This window comes from Mus musculus, chromosome 12 (assembly GCF_000001635.26).
Source record: "Mus musculus strain C57BL/6J chromosome 12, GRCm38.p6 C57BL/6J".
Lineage (NCBI taxonomy): Eukaryota > Metazoa > Chordata > Mammalia > Rodentia > Muridae > Mus > Mus musculus.
Genome location: NC_000078.6, coordinates 95,549,367 through 95,564,409, shown reverse-complemented (window position 1 = coordinate 95,564,409; position 15,043 = coordinate 95,549,367). Strand labels below are relative to the sequence as shown.

The 15,043-nt window shown below is 37.4% G+C and overlaps 1 long non-coding RNA gene across 1 annotated transcript in view; it reads left to right on the top strand.

Moving 5' to 3' along the window:
- Positions 1-5,517: 5,517 nt before the first annotated feature.
- Gm40551 overlaps positions 5,518-15,043 on the top strand; it is a 28,868-nt gene continuing 19,342 nt past the window's right edge. The window contains exon 1 of the long non-coding RNA XR_872915.2: positions 5,518-5,709. This is a non-coding gene — a long non-coding RNA (predicted gene, 40551). The remainder of the gene's footprint in view (positions 5,710-15,043) is intronic.

The following is a 15,043-nucleotide window of genomic DNA, read 5'->3' as shown; positions in this document are numbered from 1 at the left end:
TCCTTCTGATTTTATTTTATGCTTTGTAGCTGAAAATATGAAGCTAAGCGGTGACTTGGGTGGTATTCGTTGCTTTTAAAATGTCCTCTCTTGAAAGGCTGTCTTTAATTATTATCGCAGAATAGCAAATATTTGTGCATGGAGAATCATTACGGAGAGGTAAGAGGCCATAGTTATTTTCATAGATTAGGAAACTCACAGGCAATGTGTATGTTAAGTGTGTGAGTGTTTGTGGAGTTCTGTGCAATGTAAAAATGTTTCTGGCTTACGTAGAGTATGAACTACTAAACTATGAGAAAAGACATTCTTTGTTCTTTATGTTTCATAAATTAATATTATCAGTGATTGATAGTAATATGGAAGGAGAAGATAATTTTCAAGGATAAGTTATATGAAAACATTTAACCTTTTAGAATCAGAGCTTCACTGCATCATTCAGGCTTGTGTCCAGATGATCTGCTCAGTGCAAACATTTCATTATCATTTAAGGATTATTATAAATACAACATTAGAGCTTGAAAGGTAAGCGTTGGACAGCTTTTCTGCTAAAATAATCCATTTCTCATTTCCTACTCAGAACTCACCTCATAGGTAGGCTGGCATCAAAATAACAAGGACTCTCTGAGATCGCTTTTTCCTCTGTGTGCTTTTAATAACAATTTTCCATGCTGAACAAGCCAAAGATGCTGATCTGCTAGGCTCTTGGCATGGAAGCTATGTGTAATCTTTGAGGAATGCCGAGAGGAGGCAAGAAAGGAAATGAGGGGATTTACATTTCTGAACAGCGTAGATCTTGTTCAGCAGAACAAAGGTGGGGAAAGCACCCTGAGCAAGGCTGCCACCTGAAACAGAGCTGCCAGCATCCTCGCACACCATGCTCCTCAGGTCTCTCAGGAAGGCAATGCCCTGCCTTATACACTCTTGGCATTGCACTAGGCCCCTTTCTCAGATTCTGCAGGCATCCTGTAGTCCACTCAGTGAATTGAAACCTTGTCTGCAAAGCATCAAAGCTCTGTCTCTGTCTCTCTCTGTCTCTCTGTCTCTGTCTCTCTGTCTCTGTCTCTCTGTCTCTGTCTCTCTGTCTCTGTCTCTGTCTCTCTGTCTCTGTCTCTCTCTCTCTCTCTTTCTCCCTGCGTGTGTGTGTGTGTGTGTGTGTATGTGTGTGTGTGTGTGTGTGTGTGCAGAATTCAGAGGTTGATATAAGAATGCCTTCTCCAACCCATTCACTTTATATTTTGTGACAGGTTTCTCAATAAATCTGCTGCTTGGCTGTGATCTTTCCTCTACGCTCTGGCCTGGAACTCTTAGAGTCTCTTCATCTCTGCCGTTCATTGCTACGGTTACAAAAATGTGCTACCATGTTCATTTTCATGTGAATGCTATGGACTTGAATTAGGTTTCTAATCCTTGCATAGCACGAAGTTTACCCACCGATGTATCCCCTGAGCCCAAGGGGCAGTTGCTTATGAAAGAAGAACTGCCCATTTCAGGCTCACTCAACTCTTGCAATGCAGGGTACTAAGATTTATACCACCACCACCATCATCATCATCATGTCTTGCAACCTCATATAATCCACTGGGGAACTTTTCTTGAACCCTAAACAAATTCCACTTTTTAAAAGTGTGATGAAACACTATAAAATAATTGTACCTTGAGAGAAATCTAAAAAAAAAATTATTTGATTATTTGAATTATCATAGCATATACATTTTCTTCTATCTTGATGAATCTAAGGAATTATTTTTGTATTTTCTTTGCAAAATAATTGGCAAATAAAAGAAGAAATGTTTGTCCAAACAGGAAGGCATTTATAGTTATTCTTTTATCACTTGTTCATGTTGCTCTTAATGTTCTCAGACACTTTCTACATATTGTGTTGACTTTATATATCATATTTTTAAAGTCCTGTTATCTGCATTGAACTCTGGAAGTACAAAAAATTAATTCTATATTATCTGCCTTGTAGAACAACTTCTCACTTGGCTCTATAAACATCAGATACAAAATGCATTGGAATGGAAAAGCAATTTCTAATTCCTGCTTGAATTTGGATAACAGAGCCTTTAGGTTGACTGGGGCTAAAAGCATCATATAGTTCTAAGATGAATTGATTTCATTTTTATTTTTATGACTATGTTCTGAGCATCTCTTCCAAATTACATTTTTAATAAATTTGATCTATAGCAATTTTGAAGGGTGGAAGCCTATAAACACATCTTTCTCTTTTAATTGCCTTTATAAAACACTTACTCAAAAGGGTAATTTTTCTTCCCAACTGTACTACCAGTTTTTAAAAGTGAATCTGCCAGCCTCTCAGGATTAAGTGGAGCTTGGTCGTGGAAATGGATGCAAGAGTGTAGAATGCTAATGTATTCATGCCCAAACTCACTTGGACTAAGATAAGACGGTCAATAGTGAACATTTTAGGGCAGTTTTGTGATATCTCTGGTAACATTAATTCTCTAACCTAATTATAGTGACGCATACCTGTTTTATAAATTGTGATTTCCTTGTCAGATCGTTGTTGTCTGTCACTTCCAGAGAGTTAAATAGCCTCACCCATTGGCATAGAACTGCTGGCTTCGGCTAGTTCTCTACTGAACACCATGCCACAAGTGTCCTGTCTTCTTTCTTTATTTGCACGAGGCCACTCAGGAGAACCAGAATTGTAAGTTTTCATTCCCTTATTGTTCAGACTGCCTTCATTTGTTTCTTGGTTTAGATGCCTCCCTAAATTGTCTTCTTTCTCTATCGTCCTCCCCATCCTCTCTTCCTCTCTCACACAGAATCACTCCCTCTTCCTTTTGCATTTTCATGCAATGCACGTGGATCCGCAATCTGTTTTCCCCATCTCGGTACAAAAGCTCCAATATTGAACACATGGATCTAAAGCCTTGTAAGAATCTATAATCCCTCGTTATCTCCCACATTCCTCATCTAATCTGTTTGTAACTCTTAAGGTTTCTATATTCACCACCAAACACGTCTGCACAGAACCAAACCAAGTCTCAACATCTATCTGCTAACACACACAGCCTCCTCTAACAGGGATGGGCTCTAATAGACGACTGCTGCATTTCCCTACATTTAGTCACTTGTCTCAAGGCCAGTTGCAATGATGTTGAAAAATGTAATTTGCTTGATTTCTCACACTTTCTGGGAAATCCCAGTAGGTTCTATCACCATCAGCATGAAACACAAGCATGTCATCTCAAAATTCCCTGTTTCTTTTTCCTCAGTCCAAACTTTTATCCTTACTCATTGTTCAGACTGCCTTTATACTCAAAGTGTTCTTCCCATACTGTCTGTGCTTCATGATGTCCATGAAAAAATCACATCCTCCACTTCTAGCAAGGGCTTTTTGCACACCATCTTTCCTCTGTGTCAACCTCTCTTCCCTAGACTTTCCATGGCTCATTCTTCTGTGTACTCCCATTCCAGACCTGCCGAGAACCTTTATCATTTAACATAGTGCCTGCTACTTCAAAACGTATTGGGCTGTATTTAACTTTCTATAAGCGCACCCTTCTGTAATTTTTCTACATGGCTAGTTATCATTCTTTGACCCTAAATAAAACGTATTTATTTTTCTACTGGTTTGTTTTTGTTTTTGCCCAGCAGAATTTTGGTTCCAGGAAGAATGGGAGTTAGTTCCATTTTCCCCATTTTAACATTTTGATCACCATATTATTGGAAGAAAATATGTCCCACATGGGACACTTGTTTCTCTTGCTGTGGCATACATACACTATCAGATATGGAAGGCTATCTCACACCCAAACACAGACATCTTTGACCCAGATCAACAGAGGTACTCTACCATGCTTTCCTGGACATTGCAGAAAAGTGAGGGGTGGAGGAATGAGGAAAACTACAGGAATGTTGTGGCCTTGGGATCTAAACGTGATACTAAGACTGTGTGGAGCACATCATAAAATTGTAGCTCCAAACTTTCCCACTTTTAGTGACACATTGAAAGGGGACCAGGTAGATCTAGAAATCCCAGTCAGGAAACTAAATATTGTTGTCCCTGTGTTTTAATTTATCACTTGTCACTGAAACTCACAAGTCATTACACACTCACAGTGAAAAACATCTTTTGGGACCCAGTAAACAGCATAAGCCTTTTAGTTCTGCCTTGGCAATTAGGATCTGGATTTGAAGAGCCTATCCTAAATAGGATAAACACACCATTTTTATCTTCTTAAAGAATGAACCAGCACCCACTTTCCCTTAGGAGTACACAGACATTGATGTTTTTCAAACTTATTTGTGATTTGTGTCTGGTGAAAGAAGAAAAAAAAAAACTTTCAGGAAGTGTCAGTCTTGGCTGAGTCATTTCAGTGTTATGTATTGTTATTGACTGAGCCTTCCTAAGTGTCATAGCAAAAATACAATGTTTATGTCCCAGGAGTACTCACATGAGCTAAGTGATATAAATTACTAAAAATCTGCATAGACAATCTCAGCTTAGCACATCTCAGCATATCTTGCTAATCTTAGCTTTAGAGAAAACCTCAGCAAATAAGGCTTATTAATACAAAAGAAATAACATGTAGACATTTAACATTTTTCACACTATTACTACACCCTGATTTTCTGACAGAAGTTTAACTTTGGGGAACAAATTGATACCAAAGCGCCATAAAGTTCAGACCCCTAGGCCTAGAACATGTTATGCTTTGAGGTTCATAATCACCCTCACTTAGTAGGATAAAAATTCTAACTAGTAAATGTTCTAGCTAAATATTTCTTTTGCACTTATGCTGTTAGGTTTAAAAAAAATACACACTTTTTCATTTAAAATATATTTTGCTGTAAAATATCAGAGAAAATAAAGAAGAAATATCACCTATAATATTCTTATGTAATTCATTAATAACTGTGTAAAATTGAATTGTATTTTATTCATGCAACTTTTGAACATTTCATTAAAATATCACCAAACTCTACATATTCATTAATCTTTAAATAAAATATATTTCAAAACCTATTTCAAAATATATTTTTCTGTTATGTTACCCTTGATATTTAAAGTACAGTGGGCCTTTACAGCCAAAATAGACGAACTGTTTCATCAGAGAATAAAACAAGACATTTTTTTTCAATTAAATACACTCATGTTATCTTCCAGTTTTCCTATAAGACAAGCCAGTACAGGGTCTCCAGAGTGACACTGGAGTGCACACAGCCAGCAGCCTCACCTGGAGCTGCTACATGGCTCACCACAATGATAAGTGCTAATTTAATTATGCAGAATGCTAATGATATACATTTAAATAGCAACAAAAGAAAAGTCAAATCCCACCTAATCCATGTTAATTATGTATTATTTAGAGGGGAGTATTTCTGAAACAAGAAACCGGGCTCAAAATTGCAGCTCTGTGTGTGCAGTTATCAGGGGTATGTGGCACACCACTCCACTCATATCTCACATGGCTGACACACCTCTGCATAATACTGGAGATTTTCTTTTAACTGACAAGTGAGTAGAAATCATGCCAGCATTCCCTTTGTTCTTTTTCAAAACTGTGTTGCAGCCTTGTGCTCTGCAGACAATACGCCTATCCTTCAACCAAGCAGCTTCAATATCATTGTATTTCCCCGTTTCTCACATTTATGTCTTTGTTTTGAAAGGCAATGGTGTACAGATAAAAGCTGAGGAGTAAGACACGGAGTGGATCGCATCTCAGCAATTTGCTTTAGGTATGACCCTGAACATTTTACTTACGCTGTCTGGTTCCAATTTTCCTAATTTGTAAAACAGAAACAATGGCATTTTATAACTCGTTATCAGGTTTGAATATGAGACATACAGATTATCTGTCATCCTGTGTAGTGTTGCTGTAGCTTTTCTTATGTTGCTATGTACTTTTCCTTTAATTTAAATGTTCTCATCTCCTATATTTTCAGTATTTGCAGAATAATCTCAGTTATGCAATATATGGCATGGCTATCCTCTCTGTCTCTGTTTCTCTGTTTCTGTCTCTGTCTCTGTCTCTCTCTCTCTCTCTCTCTCTCTCTCTCTCTCTCTCTCTCTCTGTGTGTGTGTGTGTGTGTGTGTGTGTGTGTGTGTGTGTGTGTGTATGTGTTCTCTCTCTTTTGCTTTTCTGTTTTATATTATTTTCTTGCAAATCAGATGTGTTTCCCACTTGGAAAAGTTACGAAATTTTTATACAGAAATATGTAACAAACAGCTCAGCAACTTGATTTCTTTTCTGTTTCCTTGTGATGACAATGGTTAGCCTTAGAGTGACTCATCCTCATGTGTCCCCAGATCCCCTAGCAAACGGTCTCCATACAAGAGTCCCTTGACTGAGTTGGTACAAAATCATCTTCCCCTTCATGCCTTTGTTAGGATGCTGTAATACAGTCCAAATACTGTCTAACTAATGACCACGTAGGGGAATTATCCTTTGCTTTGAGAAGTTAGCGGTGTTTCAAGAAAACAAAAAACTTCATCATTATACAATCATTTCTCACAGCTGTTGTCTTTTTAAAATGGCACAACTTTTTATAGTAACAGCTATTTTACTTTTTTCTTTAATTTTGGAAATTATAATACAGTTACATCATTTCTCACTTCCCTTTCCTCCACCTAATCCCTCTGCTCTCTTTCAAATTCATGTCCTCTATTCATTAATTCCTATACATACTTAGATGCATAATTGTCCTTGCTCAGCTCTTACTCTGATTTTCTTTTCATGACATCACATGCCCATGATTGTGGGGACAACAGACACATTAGCTCAGTGGTTATCCCACCTCTGTGTTGTGAAGAGCTCTCACCTACTGGATCCTTGAGTTCTTCACTTTCACTTCTTTTCTGGTAAGAATTCACATAATTTTCTTTAGAGTACTTCCCATTAAAAGTGAAAGAGTTCAACTACACAATTCTTCTTCTGGCCAGGCGCTTTAATTCCAGTACTTGAGAGCCAGAGCCAGGCAGATTTCTGAGTTAGAGGCCAGCCTCATCTAACTCAGGAGACGAGGAGAGCCAGGGCTACACAGAGAAATCCTGTCTCAAACAACAACAAAACAAACAGAAAACAAAACAAAACAAAAACCATAATTCGTCTACACCTTTTTCACACCATCCATTTTAATTTCAAAACTCTTCTTTCTCACCTCTCTTCCCAAACAGGAATAAAATGCATACTGATTGCTTATTAATTTAATTTCTTTTTGGACAATATCATACATGTCTAAAACATATTCTGACTACTCTCACCTCTCCCTTCCCCTTCATGTTCCTCCTCCATATATGTGGTCTTCCCATATCCATGCTCTCTTGTTTTGTTTTGTGACTATCCTTAATTTTACCAGGGCTGTCTATGACAGTGGATTTGCAATTATTCACTGGTACACGATGGTCTGACGAGTGGGTACACAACTCAAGACATTAATTGGGCCCCTCTCAGCATCAAACATTAACTAATAGTTCATTAGGGAAAAGGTGGGCTCTTGTTTCCCATAACCCTCTCTTTCTGCTGCCACCTTGACTTTGTCTTATTTCTTCTGATTTCAATTCTAAGTTCTTTCCTTTGCTTTTTTCCACTGGTTTAAACGTGTGATGTGGTGATGCCTTGCTCATTACTAACACCTTCTCAGATGGCTTCTCCCAGAACTCTCTTTAGCACTCTTCTGGGCTCTCATGTCCTGACTAATGAGCTAAGAATTTTTTTATTGCATTATTTTCCTTTTATTGAAAACAGGCCCTTTTCTCATACAACATATCCTGATTATAGTTTTAGTCTCTCTACTCCACCCAGTTCATCTCCACATCTCCTCTTCGCCTCACCCATCTCCTTTCTGTCTCTCACTAGAAAAGACCAGATTTCTAAGAGATAGCAACCTAACTTGACAAATAAAATATACTAAGATGGAACAAACACTATTAAATCAAGGTTGGATTTGACAACCTAACAGAAGTAAAAGAGTCCCAAGGACAGGCAAAAAGTCAGAGACCCATTCATTCACACAGTAAGGAGTCATATAAAAATACTAAGCTAAGAGTTATAATATACACTGAGGACCTGGTGCACACCGATGCAGGCCCTGAGCTTTCACTAAGTTCTTATCTTCATATTTATTCTGCTATTTGAACAGTCTTTCTCTTCTGTGGGAACAAGCTGATCTTCCACAAAGACTGTCCAAATTATCCAGGGAAGACATTGGGGATTTTAAAATGGAAAGCTCTTTCTTGTTTTATTTTGTTTTGTTTTCTTACCCCATGAAGCTAATGATACCATGGTTCACTGCTTGCCTGTTTTTTTTTTTTTTTCTGTCCTTCTGCATAAATGGACATGGACACAGAGTAAATGCTGGATTCATATCTAGCCAATTCTATAAATCCTAGTGGTTCTTTGTTTAATTCTATTTATTTCTCATTCTTTCTATTCTTTTATTTTTTCTAAATAAATCTTATATCCTCTCCAATAATCTTATATTCTGACCATTTTTCTTCTTTAAAGGAAGGAGACAAACCCTTAAGCAACCTATCTATCTATATTTCTGGGAGCTGTTGACAGGGACCATGAAAGCCTTTGTGAAGCAGGCCACACAGCCCAGTGTCTCTTTTTTTGCCTCTCTTCACATCTGTTCATGACTCATTTACCTCTCAACTGTCTCCGTGCCCTGCACAGCTACAGCTACCTTTCTCATTCCAGATCCACCACAGAAACTATTTCCCCGTTTCCAGATGCAATTTAACAAGGTTGTTTGTTTCTTTGTTTGATTGTTTGTTTGGTTGGTTTGAGATGCAAAGACAACTCTGATGGCTGCCTTTTCATTATCTGCTTGAATTCTCTTCATTTTTTGTCTGTGGTATGCATACACTTATTTTATTTACCCATCAACATTTTGTTGAATCTAGATTTTACACTGCATAATCCTTCAATCATTCACACTCATCCAAGTACAATACTTCTAGACAATTCTTTCTTTAATTGATTTTTAATTTTTTTTTTAATTTTGACTGGAGTCCTTTTTATTTGCTTTTTTTTTTTTTTTTTTGCACTCATATTTTCTGGTTTTGATGCAGGGTTTATCTCCATAGCCCTGGATGTCCTGAAACTTCCTATGTAAACCACGTCAGTTGGTAACAAAGATCTTCTTCCCTCTGTCTCCCAAATGCTGGGACCAAACCTGTGTACCACCATGCCTGTCTCGTTCTTGAGTTTTATTTATTTTGGACTTTGTTGGGTTTTATTTCTTTTCATTTCCTTCTTTTTACTGCCCCCATTCCTACTTCCCCTTCTCTTCTGAGCTGGTGACACCCCCCTCAACTATCCCCCTATCCTGGCATTTCAACTCTCTGTGAGGCTAGGAGCTTCCTCTCCCACAGATTCCACTTAAGGCAGGAAAGCTTTTGCCATATTCTTGTTCTATTTTTTTTATTCCCTTGTTTTCCTTTCACTGTAACTAGCTCATGAATTTATGATCTGATGTACATGTGTTGGGATCTAATGTGTACATGCTCTGCTCCTGTTTGGAACACTGCATCCCCCTTTTGATATTGGGTACTGGACAATAGTACCTCATGTCTTCAAGGCAGGGTCAGTTCTCGTCATTAAATGACTTTGCTCTCTAGTCCAGGAGGTCCTGACTTCATTGTCCTACTCCTTCATTCTCATGAGCAGCTGGGATTATAGACCTGGACTGTTAGACAAGCTGGAAATTCCTCTTTTTTTATGTCACCTACATCTCTCTCTCTCTGCTTGAAACCAAACAAAAAAGAGAGGGTTTAAAAATATTCATAAAAATTATTAATTCTTTGAGTTTTTTAAACACTGTATTTTAAGGAACGTTTTATTTATTCTTTAGGAATTACATATAACATATTTTTATCATATACATCTAGTCTTCTTTATCTCCTTCCTGATCCCACACCTTACTACACATTCAACTTTATAATCTTTCTCATTCTTCCCCCATTCCACGTTTTGTTTCTTAACCCATTAACCCAGTTAAGTTTTGGGCTCATTATAAAACAAAACAAAACAAACAAACAAACAAACAAACAAACCCTTTATACCTCATACAAGGAAGAGAAGGAAAACCTAATATTCAATGAACTAGCCTAATTTCAAATCCTCTTGGTTTCAGGAATACATCTTCTGGCCATTATAATCGTTGTTCCATTAACATTACAAGGAAATTTTTTCGGTAGAACATGAAATTATGAAGGCGGGCAAAGGTCAACCAGCCCAGGTTAAGTCATGTACATGGGACTCCTTATCCACAAATAGCACAGCACACATGATGATACTATGTCATATAGTACTAGTACTCTGGTTAGGTAGAGAATACTACAGCGTGGTGGACACAGTCATCACAGCTGTGCAGCTCTTCCTCTGTTGGGAGCCATCATTGCTCTTGGGCATTCAGGTTCTTTGATATCAAAGGCTGCTGACATGAATAAGGTTTATAGCAAAATTGTAGTCAAAATATTGATCTTAAAAGTAGTATAATGGTACTTGCCTTTAGTTGCCTAGAGGTAGAGACCTGTTAATCTCTGTAAGTTCATCTCTGGGCTGTTCTATATATTGAGTTCCAAGCCATACAGGTCTACACAGTGAGACCCTGTTTCAAAAAAAAAAAAAAGTAAAAATGAAACAAATAAGCTGGTCATGGTGGCACATGCCTTTAATCCCAGCACTTGGGAGGCAGAGGCAGGCAAATTTCTGAGTTCAAGGCCAGCCTGGTCTACAGAGTGAGTTTCAGGACAGCAGGACAACCAGAGCTATTCAGAGAAACCCAGTGTCAAAAAACCAAACCAAACCAAAAATAAATAAATAAATAAATAAATAAATAAATAAATAGAAAAGAAAGAAAAAAGAAGCATGCAATATCAGCAAAATGGAGAAAATGTTTGTGTGTAAAATTCAATTTTTTTTTCTGCTTTGCACATCTAAGGTAGAAGATTTTCCCAGGTGTTTAGTCTTACCACTAGAGTTAGAGATCATGTCCTTGGCTAATCTTTTAGATTGTCATTGTGACTAAAGCTATTTCTATGAAAGTAATCAAACTGTTCAAAAGATAGGAGGAAACAGTTGAACTCAGGTCAGCAAGGTAGCTTATTGCGATAAGTTACTTATTATCAAGTCTAAGCATTCACGTTCCGTGCCTGGGAACTCCATTGCAGAAGGATAAAAACAAGCATGCCAAGCTGTAATGAGCTGCACAACATGTACAAGAACACACAAACACACAAATAAATATAAATTACAATAGTTTGTCTCTTTTAGTACATTATTTTATCTTATCTTTCTCAGTTTCCTTTTTGTTTTCCTTCCAGAAAAGTGGTTGTTAACTTCACAGAGCTTCTCTGTGATAACCTGCTTACTTCATTTCAATATTTATGTATTCAGCAGTTGTGGTTCCAGGAAGAACATTATCTTTAAAAGTCGTATTACTAGTAAAACGTAATATATGATAGCATTGTGTACTTTGCCATCAAAATCTTGAAGACATCATTTGTGAATTCTTATTTAATTATTTCTTTAAACTTTTACCCCTAGATGCTAGTACAAAAACATAAAACCATTTGTACATCTGGCAGACGCAATTATTTATAGATGGTGTCGGAATCTATACTTGTGAAAACAAAGTGAATGTCCCCTCATGCATGTGCAAACAAAGGCCATGTGCAGTAAATTATTCTTGTTTTGCAGTTACAATATTTTGTGTGCTATTTTGTTTTGTTTTATTTCTAAGCATCCATCCCTTGGTCATAAGTAATGTTAATGTTTTTCAAAAGGAAAGTTAGGAGTTTTAAGACTACCAGTGAAAACTTATGTATGAAAGACATGGTACACAGAAATGTTATTATTGTCCAAGATCACAAGGACAGATCCATAGGGGGTAGATGGCTGTAGAGGTGTTTCATTGGCTGAATATTTGCCATACCAGTTTGAGGACCAGAGTTCAGATACTCGGGACTTAAGTAAATACTCAGTGGGCACAGCGGCTTCCTGTAACTCCAGCCTCTGAAGCTGGAGACAAAGGATCCCTCATCCGTCTGGCTGGCAAGACTAACTGTATCCATGTGGTATCAGTGTGAGTTTGATTGACTCTGTCTCCATGACTAAGATGTTTGAGCCATTGGTAATGATTCCTAACATCCATTTTGGACATCCACATGTACACACACACAGGTGTTCATGTACAGGTACACCTACACACGTATGAAAATATGCATATAAACATATATAGTACACCAACACATGAAAAGGTAACAAAAAAGCATGATAAGAGTGTGCAACTACTTTTTCACATTCTACTCACTGAAGCACCATGCTCTCTCTGTGTCAGATCTCATGTGAGTCTCTACTATCATAATTACTGCTCTATGTGTTCTTTTGAGTCTTGGGATGTCTTTCCCAAATGCAGAGCAGTAAATAGTTATTGTGATCATTTTAGTCTATAATTTATGTTAATATTTTATTAAATAAGTAACAATGATGTAATTGGTAAAATGTATTTTTATTTTTGATAAGATTATCTTGAAAGGTACTTTAGAATTTAATGCCAAGTATATGTGCTCATATTATAGAATTTTAGATGGAAAGGAAAAGAGAAATAGTCTTTTATAATTGAATAATTGAGTTATTCCCTTAATAGTTATGAACCAAAAATATAACCATATATAAGTACATCTATTAACCAGGCAAAGTGGGCTAACAGAATTTTTAAGATGTGACTAGGAATGTACATGTGTATCTTTCTCACCTTTTAAAATTCATTTCAGTATGATTTGATTATTACATTCATGGGAAAGAATTTGGAGTTGCAAAGAGTATTGCAACAAATTTTTCTTCTTGGAAATAAATAGCCTTTCTTCACTTTAAGATGAAATACCAAATTATCAGATCTGAACCTTAAAATGCCCTACACTAGAAAGTGAGAACCTACTGTTTTTCATCCTAAAAGAAGTGTTCTTCCCAAAGCAGTTGCTGCTGCCATTGCTTTTCTGCTTTTCTGTCCATCTTCTCTCCACTCACAGAGCCAGAGGGAGGCGAGGAAGAAAATAAAGGGAACAAAGTCCATGCTGGCTTTCTGTGCTCCATCTTGTGAGGTGTGGAAAGTCCACACCTTTCTCTTTCCTTTATGAAGTTATTTGAACACGGTTTTCCTTCAGCTGCTCTTTTTTCCAGAGAGCCTTTCTTTCTCTGTAAATCTCTCTCAACTTGGGCCCCTGAATCTTCAGAGCAGAAAAAGAACTGCCTTCTTTGCATACCCTCGATCTTATTTAGTCTTGGACTTTAGGATCACCCCTTATTCTCACAGTCATACGTTGGTTTCATCCTTCATCTACTGCCTTGTCCCTTGGAGTGAGAGTCGGTGTCTCTTCATTGTGATTCCCCTCTAAGATACAATGTCCAACCCTTACTTTAAGGATTTGTAGAGGAACCAATGGGCTAGGCTGAAATATAAGCTTTTGGACATAACTGTATACAAGGTACTTAAGTCTCTGTGCCTCACTCACTTACCTGCAGTAACAGGAATGGTACGCTTCCTGAACTCTATTTCAAGAGTTGGGAGACTGAACTTAACTCTTCCCTCATCCCAAGAAATGTTATTTTTCTTTATGTTTATTGTCTCTGTCAGTAGACCACGTCCTACTCATCTCCAAAGCCAGGCAGCCCTGTGTTATCATTGATGCTTTCTTCGCTTTCTTTCTTACTTGTCACTGGCTGGGACTAATGGTCACATAATCTCTGCAAACCCTCCTCTTCTCACTGATGCTAACCCGGACTTCAGTCATTCATTGTGCTTCCTGCAATAACCTTTGAGCTGCCTGTTTGCTTCTTGATTCCATGTTGACTATTTTCTATAATTATATAAGGCTGAATATTGCTAGACCAATAATACACTTATACAGCTTGCCAGGCTAGACAAAAATAGCAATCAAGTGCTTTTCAAAACCTGTCTTTTTTTTTTTTAATTTGCAATCTGGATATTGGTAGCTATGCTTCGTTTGATCCACTGTGGTTCATTTGCTTGTTTGTTTTGGTTGGTCAATATTTAATAACTTAGGTGTGTAATTCTGGGATTTTATTGCTTTTCTTGACCAAAATAAGAAAAACAATAAAAAAAAACAAAAACAAAGAAACAACAATGAAAACAAAACAAAACAAAACCAAAAACCAGGGACTGTGGTATCTCCAAGAGACCGACCTTCTGCCCTCCTGGAGTCTGCTCCACAGAAGCTCATTCTCAAGCCTAGAACTTTCTACTGCTCTCCTCTCTCTCTCTCTCTCTCTCTCTCTCTCTCTCTCTCTCTCTCTCTCTCTCTCTCTTTCTCTCTCTCTCTCTCTCTCTCATCTCTGTGTCATAACAATGGCAGTATCATATAGCAGTGACTTGTCCATTTTTGCTGTAGTTCCTTCTATGTCCAACATGCTTGCTCATCTATACACAGAATTACTTAGCCTAGCGTTCAAGGTTCTCATGAGCTGCTATCATTTTCTGACTTTCCTCCCTACCTTGTGTCCTAGTCATACCCTACTACTTGTTACTCTCAGCATGAACTTGGGTTTGTTTTGTGGACTTAGAATGTTTGAAGCCACATTTAATGTTTATTCTCATTGGGTTTAATCCTTTGGAATCTGAGTGATTCTTAGTGTGCTTAGTTTTTATTTGAAAAGTGGTAAAAATGGTGCTTCCTCAATCATTATGCTAAGAGATTTACTAAATAAAGGCATAAAAGCTTCCAGTGTTTTCTCAATGCTCAGCAAAATTCAGCTATTGTTGATTTCCCTACAAATATCTTACTCTGGAAGTTTAATAGCTAAAACATCCTTTTATTGTGTATTTTGTGTTCTGGTATGTCTCTAGGTTTCCTTTAATGTCCAATTTATATGCTACCATTGGAGAATCTGTCCTGCTTTCCCCATTCGAATCCATTCCTCCTTTTGTTGACGTGAGTGTGCACAGACTTATTAGATATAGTCATTTTATGAACCCACCAATGCTTTCAATGGACTCTTCAGCTACTCCAGGGAAAGGATAAAATCTTACAGGTTGCTTTGTCTTC